Source organism: Harpia harpyja, chromosome 14, assembly GCF_026419915.1.
Source record: "Harpia harpyja isolate bHarHar1 chromosome 14, bHarHar1 primary haplotype, whole genome shotgun sequence".
Classification (NCBI taxonomy): Eukaryota; Metazoa; Chordata; class Aves; order Accipitriformes; family Accipitridae; genus Harpia; species Harpia harpyja.
Window position 1 is genome coordinate 29,043,023 of NC_068953.1, and position 7,289 is coordinate 29,050,311.

General features: G+C 41.5%; 1 long non-coding RNA gene across 2 annotated transcripts; it reads right to left on the minus strand.

The window, feature by feature from the left end:
* Nucleotides 1-146: 146 nt before the first annotated feature.
* On the minus strand, nt 147-6,750 carry LOC128151514 (uncharacterized). 2 transcript variants are annotated; one of them, XR_008238396.1, is made up of 3 exons: nt 5,183-6,749; nt 793-964; nt 147-490 (listed from the first exon to the last, which is right to left on the minus strand). It is a non-coding gene; the product is annotated as an uncharacterized LOC128151514 (long non-coding RNA). The 2 variants fall into 2 exon arrangements; XR_008238397.1 differs by having other exon boundaries at nt 462-507; nt 5,183-6,750.
* Nucleotides 6,751-7,289: the final 539 nt, after the last annotated feature.

Sequence of the window (7,289 nt, forward strand, 5' to 3'; positions counted from 1 at the left end):
TCTTCTGCAGAAGCCAGCCCTGCCTGGGTGGTGCAGCCGGGGCCCCGAGGCCCTGCCTGCAGGGCTGGGAGTGCAGAGCAGGGGGAGACCTGCTAAACACGGTGATACCGAAAAGCCAGTCGAAGAAACTCGTTTTGGAGTTTTAGAAAGCCGGCATTCTTTATTGCAGCGCTGGATGCACGGGGGATAGTTCCACCTAGGGCGCATACCACAGCTTTAGCACAAACAGGTTATAGTGAATAACTGATTGCATATTAATCAGATTAGTATACGTAGACATAAAAATGGTTATAACTGATTATCATAGTACTGCCTACATCCGATCATGTGCAATGAAGGATCCATTTGAGTCGAAGGGCTGCTTTTGCGACCACCGACCCATTTGAGGTTCTTGTTGGCTGTCCTCGAAGTCTTTATTCTTGTCCTTGTTCTTTGATCTTGAAGCTTGATGCAGTTTCAATCACGTGGTCAGTCTCAACATTGTTCTCATCTAGCGTACAGCAACATCTAGTCATACGAGCAAAGAACTGCAAAACTTACGAGTAACTACCTTTACAAGTTAATTGCTTGGCTATACTTTTGTCTATTGTTTCAATCATAGTGTTAGTATAAGATTTCTAATAATTATTTACCTAATCTCACTTTTATAGTCACCTAGCAGCAAACTAGTTTCCACGGCTGGTACAAAATATGAAAACCATCAAAATATTTATAGACATACCATACAGTATGTATAGAAGTACGCTATCAACGGGAGTGTCATCTGTCCATGGGGATTTATTAGTCACGTACCAAGAAACAGGGATGCGTGTCCTTGTGCTGGGTCCCAAAATCGCATCGCTGTAGAGGCTTCCAATTCCTCTTTCACCAGATATGGAGGAGCAAGCGCAGAGTACTGGTGGCTCTTCAGACTTCAACCAGTCTGCCAGCTGGAGTCTCAGTAATGCACAGTTTGTCTTTGAGACTGACCAGTAAAGAGAGTGTAAAAAGGAATGATTTGGGCCTAAGTGCACAAATACAGCAGTGTAGTAATTACGCCAGATTTATTAGACCAGTAAGAAGTGGGAAAAGCCACTTGAGGAAAAAATTGTAGATTTCCCAACTAGTAACTTACATCTTAGAATATCAGTGTTATTTTAAAATTAGTAACAGTATTTTAAGTGACTACTTCTTGCCAAGAAACCTGTGTATAGACTTTTTTTGAAAGCTGAACTGGGGCTTTCTAAAACTGTGTCATACATAGGGATGGCATACACGTGTGCATCCTGTACAGGTACAATATGTACCAAAGTACAATATGTACCAAAATACCAAGAAGTTTCTGGGCCAGCCTCCTCTAGGTGACTGTGCTTAAGCAGGGATATTGGACAAGATGCCCTCCAAAGGTCAATTCCAACCTCAACCACACCAGGATTCGGGGAAGTGGTGTATGCATGACAAATGCCTAGTGTGGTGGTAATTTTTTTTTTTTTTTTCTGGGAAGTCCTAGAAAGATAGACCTCTAGCTTAAACTTAAGCAAAAAAAACCATGCATGTGATAACCTCAGCATTCCTCAGCCCAGTATGTATTCACATAATTATTTGGAAGAATGAAATGCATCAACTAACATAATATCTAGTTGTGGGGTTTGGATTAATTATGTTCAGTGGGTAGCTCATGGAATCGCTCTGAGGAATACAGTACAAAAATCAAGGCAGATCTGACAAATGTTGCTAATCTGGCTACAAGTTTCCAGGCATATATTAAGAAAATATAAAAGCTGCCCTGCAAGATGCACAAGTTACTGATAAGGAATGACACATCAGAACCCCACCAACACATGTGAGGAGCCAATGTGACACTCCTAGAGTATCCAAACAGAGGAACTGTAGGCAATGTGCAGATAGATCATGGCAGTACAAGAGATTATATAAACAGATGGCAAGAAAGGGTTCACTTTAATTTTTCTGCAGTCTACAATATATTTGGAAAGTTGGAGGCTCCCCTGGGGATATCCAATTGAGTTTACACCAGCTATAGAAAGAAAGCACCAAATTGTGACATCTCTGTGCTTTCAATTCTTTGTGAAACAACTTGATCTGCTGAGCTGCATCAGCAATTCAGCCATGACCACCTAGCAAAAGAGCTGAACTGCAGGTCAGCATTTATTAAAAATGTCTACTGTGTGTGCAGTGTGGAGTCATGGCTCAGCTTCAGCCTCTTACAGCTGATCATTGGAAATTACAAACATCTGGATGCCTGCCTAGAGCTGGAATTACTCAGACCATTTGCTTCAACTAAAGTGGCTTTTAGTAAAGGAGAGCTGCAGTTCAATAAAATGGAAGTGTTGTTTAACATTACTGATACAATGAGCTGAACATGCAATATCAATTAGTTTGAAAATGTGTTTGACAGGCACACTAATATTAGACAGTATTATTCCCTCTAATATTATCTTAAACTCAATTTATATGCGAAGTGTGTGCAATACACTTTAAATCAGCTGTCACAACTATGAGAACAGCAGAAGCATCCCTTGCATTAGTATAAAGATACCACAGATATATTAATGTTGAAAGCTTTATTTTAGTAATAAACCTTTTCAAGGATATGTATGAGTTTTTTTCTTCTGGGATTGCTGGATTGTCTTTTCTTTGCATCAGCAATTTGTGGAGATGTGTGTTTCTTACCCCCAAATCTTTATTATAGCCAGAGGAACGTTTGGATCTGGGATATTGCCAAGATACTTGATCTGATTAGCTGTCTGCTGTTTCTCTACATAAAGTGAATATCCTCCAAACAAAAAATTGAGTTAAAAATTTGAGCCAGAGCTTAAATTAGGTAACCCATTTTTACCTGCATTTTTAATATGCATTCAAAATGAGTTACAGAAGAAACTAGAAGTGTCTTGCTAATGAGACTTCATTTTTATGGAAGAAAATTGTGTTAGCAGTGAGAATGTGGCATCCATGCCACTGAAATATCTTTACGGGCTGGTCTATGGTCTTGTGAAAGCTAAGGGAAATGCTAGCTTGCCTAGGGTTTCCTGGCTTTAAGATGAGAGGCCCTGAGAGGCTGTTAGTTGTCAGACCGCTGTCTGACCTTGGTAGAAGTTGGAGCTCACTTGCTTCACAATGTCAGACTAACCGGGGCTTGAGTCAGCACTGTGGTGCAAATCGGCATTGTGCCTCCGCCGCCTGTTGTTGGGTTGCCCTGTGTCTGACTCCAGACACGCGAACAAGCTCCTCTGGCAGGCTGCAGGAAGGAATGGTTTGCACTGGTTACCCACCCCTAAAGGTGCCATTGTTCAATGTAGGGATGTCAAACTTGCCACATTAGAAAGAGTCCCTGCTATAGCTTTGGGATTCTCACTTCCTCATACCAATTTCTCCCTCCTGATCTCTGAATCAGCAGCTTATTGACATAGCTGGGTATTTCCTGATGGACAGTGGCTGTATGGCAATTAGTTCTAATTTGTTGGTTTACTGCCTGATCACGATGTTCTCTGTTCAGCAAGGGAGTCTCTTGGCACTACCGACTCCACTTCCTTCCTCCCTGTTCTCTTCTGTCTTTCCTGTTTCCTCATTACTGCTTCTGTGACTTCTTTCCCCACAGTAGCTTCCAGTTCCAAGGAGCTGTACTTGCCCAAACCTGTTTTTTTGCATTAAAATCAGTAATTCTTTAGGTAGTGCTAGCATTGAAGGCACGTAACTGGGGATTGGACTTGACACTCTCATCAGACTTACGTGCGACAGAGGAGTTCGCTCCTCTGAGTCATTGTTCCAAGGCTGGCTGCAGACGTCGTTACTCATTTCACGTTTGGGAGGTTATTGCTGCAACTATAGCAGCTAGAAGCATACTTTTAAAAATGAAAGCTTTAATTTCAGAGACCTCAACTAAGCATTGTGGAGTGTTTGCCTGACCTAAGGGTTCCTTAGATCTGAGTCTGAAGAAGGGGAAACCCCTTTCTGCGTTTTTTTTTTTTTCCTCAGGGACGTGTTTGGATGTAGATAATGCTAGCTTTGCATTCTTATTTAAAATCCTTATACAGGAATTGGATAAGGACAGAAAAGATATATGGGAGCTAATATTACACTATTTACTCATGCAGCAGTAGTTAAAGGTAATTCTAATGAATCATTTCGTTTAGAAACTCTCACTGCCTCTTCTTTCTGAATTTGTTCGAGGATAAGAGTTTTCTTTTCACTAGAGCTTCACAATAAATTTTCTAAATAACCAACATTATTTAAGTCTATGCAGTCCATTGACTTCCAGTTAGTATTGATTACTTAGCTGACATTTTATCATTGAAAATCATCCATATCTAGATCAGTAAGTGCACAGTGGTCTTGATTTATTTTAAATATTATATAGGTCAACAGAGTAAAGTCAGCAGTCTTCTAAAAGAGATCAGTATCAACTGAGTCTAGCTAAGGTGACCCATATGATTTAATGGCAAAGTAAGTAGAGAAGAGAATGCCTTCTAGCTAGGTTATCATTTTGTTAATGATCAGATATTTATCAGCTACTTTGTCAGTAAAGAAACCCAAATTTACTTAGTAAAGGATTAAATGAAACAGTGAGCATTTCCTAACTTTGATGTTTATGATGATGCAAGCCAGGGACATTACCATTTATAATAGTTGTACTGATGTAGGACAGGGATGTTTTAATTTCAGAAACAATAAAAAACTATCCTTGTGGGCTATATGTGTGGGCAGATTCACAGTAATTAGGACAGAATAGACAAAAAGAAGGCTACCCCCTGGTAAGGAGTGGTGTATCAAGCTATGCTGTCCACCTCTGCTCATGTTGCAACCTCTGACAAAAAAAAAAGATGTAATGTAGGACAAAGATCAGAGACAAATCCTGCCTTTTAAGTATAATAGCCCTGGGTTCTGCAATTAATTGCAGCAAGGAGAGAGGGTCTTGCATGAATTTCAAAAGGAAAGTAGGTTCATATGAACTGATGCACATTACTTAAGCTGTGCACATATTCCTCATCAAAATAAGCCCATTATGTAGCGGTAGCAGCTGTGAGCCATTATTAATATTTAACACTCTTAGCAGGGGTTACTGTGGGTTTCTGTAATAAGGTTACAAGACAGTGTTGTAATATCATGTGCTGTGGGTTTGCATTCTCAGAGCTTTTTTGGCTTTGTATAAAGGGCCAGTGAAGTTTTATTTATTCCCCTTCCTTACCATTTGCAGAGGCTGAATATCTTTCTAAGCTGCATTGTAGTGCATGATTATCCATTCTTCATTGCCTCTAGCTTTACTTATACATCACCTGCTACTTAGTAATGCGAGCGTTGAAACTCCCATGCTGGTAGGAGCAATCTTGCAGAGGAAAGGGTGCAAGTGGTTTGGGTCCCATGGCGAGGGCTGGCTTGTGCTATCACAGATGTGTTCTGTTTCCTCCAACTGTGTGGTTTTTAGTGTGATCTGCTGGAAAATGATGATACTAATCAGCCTCTTTTTCCTAGCTACACCTTTTGACTGATTTGTTTTGTACCTGTGCATGCTGAAAGGGCAGGGAGTTCTCGGGCAATTCATAGTTGTTTCCACTGAAAATAGGTGGGCTGAACACGCAAGATGGAATCACCATGTTTTGCACATCTGCATTTGAGAGGGGACCATCCATGGCTGTGTTAGACCTTGGGTCATGGGGCCAGAAGGCAGTACCCAGCACAGCACAGGGGACTTGGCAGGCAAGGAGTTACTGCTGACACTGCTTTGGAGGAGTGTGGGACAAGCTGTCCAGCGGCTTTTCAGGGAAAGCCTCTGGCCTTCAGGCTCTCTTTTTGCTCAGATCATTTTTTAGCCTTTTTATTGTTTGTCAGCTTTTCCTATAAGTCATAAAATCCTTGAAATCAAACTGTTTACAGCTCTGGTTAATAAGTTATCGGCAGTGAAGTCAACAGTACAGAAGGAGGAAACATTTGGAGCAGCAGCATATATATCCACTAACATCATAAACCACATAAAATGCTGTTCTACACTAAGAAGCAATTGTTAGGAAGGTACCCTGGGACAGTATCTGCTGTCCTTCAATGACTTCTGGGTTAAATGTATTCAGTTAACAACTAAAATGTCAGGCTATAGCCTTCCTCATATTCATGCCTTGCTGATGATGTGTGCAACCTCAAATTATACCTAGCAGATGGATACATACTGACTAACTTCATAATGCCTCAATAGCATGGTCCCTTTTACACTGTTGTGTTTTAACCCCAGCCAGCAACTAAGCACCACAGAGCCGCTCACTCACTCCTCGCTCGCCCCGCCGCCAGTGGGATGGGGGAGAGAATCAGACAAAAAAGTAAAACTTGTGGGTTGAGATAAAGAGTTTAAGAAGTAAAGCAAAAGCCGCGCACGCAAGCAAAGCAAAACAAGGAATTCATTCACCACTTCCCATTGGCAGGCAGGTGTTCAGCCATCTCCAGGAAAGCGGGGCTCCATCATGTGTTAACGGTTACTTGGGAAGACGAACGCCATCACTCCGAACGTCCCTCCTTCCTTCTTCTTCCCCCAGCTTTATATGCTCAGCATGACGTCATATGGTCTGGAATATCCCTTTGGTCAGTTGGGGTCAGCTGTCCCAGCTGTGTCCCCTCCCAACTTCTTGTGCACCCCCAGCCTCTGCTGGCAGGGCAGTATGAGAAGCTGAGAAGTCCTTGATTTACTATAAACGCTGCTTAGCAAGAACTGAAAACATCAGTGTGTTATCAACATGATTCTCATCCTAAATCCAAAACACAGCACTATACCAGCTACTAGAAAGAAAATTAACACTATCCCAGCCAAAACCAGCACAACTGTTTAGCCAGCGTATTAGTGACAGGAGATACTGGCAACATACCTTTTACCTTCCAAGATGGCTCATGTTGCTTACCTGTTGTTGGCCATGTAAAACCTGCTGCGAGATGATGGCAGCACGTCATGCTCATTTCGGAAGGGGAGGAGTGCAGAGAGGGACACCAAAAATAAAGTGCTGAAAACATGGAAGTAAACATGAGTGAAGAACAGACAACTTTTTGAGTGATTCCTTTATCACTGGACCTCATGATACCATATTTGATTTCAGTTTCCAGAGTGAAATTAATGTCAAAATCAGTTCTTGCATATTGCATTGGAATATTAGTCATTGCAGAATACTTCTGAGTTTCAACACATTTTTAATTTAGCTTCTGTATGTTTTTATTCACACTGCCTCACCTGTCCATGCTAACTGCTGCTTCCCATAAGCTTCCTCTGTTCACATGCACCTGCACCCCAGCTAAGGCCTCTGTATGCAGGATCCTCACCA